Consider the following 1,644-nt stretch of genomic DNA (forward strand, 5'->3'; position numbering starts at 1 on the left):
CCCCCCCCACCGATGTGGAGGAGCCCCTCTCAGACCCCATCCCCCTGGGTCGCACTGAGAAGCCCGGATTCAGGCAAATCGGGTGCCCGTTTGTGGACACGGTGAGTGACAGCAGCCTGGCGGGGCCGTGCTATCCCCAGCAGCCCCTTCCCTTTCCCCACAGGGCAGCTCATGGACACCCTGCTCCTTTCTGTGGAGCCCTATCTGGTCACAGCAGCAGGACCCCAAGGACGCACTGCTGTGAGCTGTTGAAGGGGGACTGTCTGCTCCCAGCCCAGACCCTCCCAGACAGGAGACTCCTTCCTTCCAGGACCTGCCTGTGAGCGCCTGCTGTGGACCAGCCTCTGGGCCAGGTGCACAGACATGTCCCGGAGGCTCCTGGCACAGGCTCCGCCACCCTCATTGTCCCAGGAGGAGAGGGGCCCTGCTCAGTGCCCACAGTACAGAAGGGGCGCGGGGCTCTGGAGGAAAGAGCAGGTGGGAGGTTCAGGACCTGGGAGTGTGGCTTCAGGGTCACACCAGGAAGTCAGAGCAGGCGTCACCAAGGACACCAGTGAGAACAGACCAGCAGGAGGTGAGCAGTGACCAAGGACATCCGGGGATCTGCCAGCCTGGGGGAGGTGATGGCCTGTGTCATGGCCTCAGGCAGGACCTGGCCTGTCGTGTTCCAGGAACAACAAGTCAGGTGCCCAGATAAATTCCCAGATGTGAAATGGTGGGGTCGTGTGGCGTTTCCATGTTGTAGTGTTTTTGGAGGAAGCTCCGTACTGTTTTCCACAGTGGCTGCACCGGTTTGCATCCCCAATAACACTCTTCGCCTCCTGTCTCTCTGATACCAGCTCCCCTTCCAGGCGGGAGGTGACGCTGTGGTTTCCATTTGCATGTCCCTGAGGGTCCGCCCTGCTGAGCATGGCCCTTGTCCCTTCTGGATGTGCTTCAGAGCAGTGCCTCCCGGGGCCTCCGCCCATCATTTGGCCAGTCACAGCATTCGAGTTTAGTTCCCGGGGTCTGTTTTCCTGCACGTTTTAAAATAAAATGAAAAAATAATAATAAGTCATCTTTTTAGATAAAGTACTGGCCTCCAAAGTGTGGTATACGAGGTGATCCATTGTGGGATCCAAGGAAAGTACAAGAATGTCTGTTTACATCTTTATTTTGATCAGGAGAACCCCCAGTTGGAGCATGCGGTAGGGTCTCCCCGGCACTGTGGCCTGATCTGGGTGTCACACGCGATAGTGGATGCCCCAACGGGACCCTTCCTATTTGTAATTTTCCTAGTGGTTTCCTATAAATAGTCGGACAAAGAATTTAAAGTTCCTTGGTCTCTAGTTATCAACGCTCTGAACAGGTTTCTATGTCTGTTTCCGTGTTTGGTGAGAATGAAGCACATTTTCTCTCTCCTACTTCTCATTTTTTGCTGATAGAATTTGGGGATTTAACAGTCTATAATTCTTGAGTCTTGTTTACTTCATGTCTTCCTTTCCAGAAATTTGGCAATATTTGACTTACGCGTCTGGGTCTCCAGCAGCTTGGGACGCATGTGCTGAAGTAGATCTACGAGAAAGGTTGGAGATCAGGGTCTTGTGTACTGAGCGGGGCATCGGATCTGGGACACCCCAGGGAAGTGGATGCTGGGGATGATTA

General features: G+C 54.4%; 1 protein-coding gene and 2 long non-coding RNA genes across 18 annotated transcripts in view; 2 read left to right on the forward strand and 1 right to left on the reverse strand.

Annotated features, from left to right (window-relative positions):
- The window catches only part of LOC115288523 (SLAM family member 9-like), a 132,760-nt gene that overhangs the window by 44,005 nt on the left and 87,111 nt on the right, over window positions 1-1,644 (forward strand). The window lies entirely within an intron of this gene.
- The window catches only part of LOC115288531, a 5,531-nt gene that overhangs the window by 1,405 nt on the left and 2,482 nt on the right, over window positions 1-1,644 (reverse strand). The window lies entirely within an intron of this gene.
- LOC115288532 lies at window positions 13-1,053 on the forward strand. The gene is made up of 2 exons (XR_003907059.1): window positions 13-574; window positions 840-1,053. It is a non-coding gene; the product is annotated as an uncharacterized LOC115288532 (long non-coding RNA).

Source organism: Suricata suricatta, chromosome 3 (genome assembly GCF_006229205.1).
Source record: "Suricata suricatta isolate VVHF042 chromosome 3, meerkat_22Aug2017_6uvM2_HiC, whole genome shotgun sequence".
NCBI lineage: Eukaryota > Metazoa > Chordata > Mammalia > Carnivora > Herpestidae > Suricata > Suricata suricatta.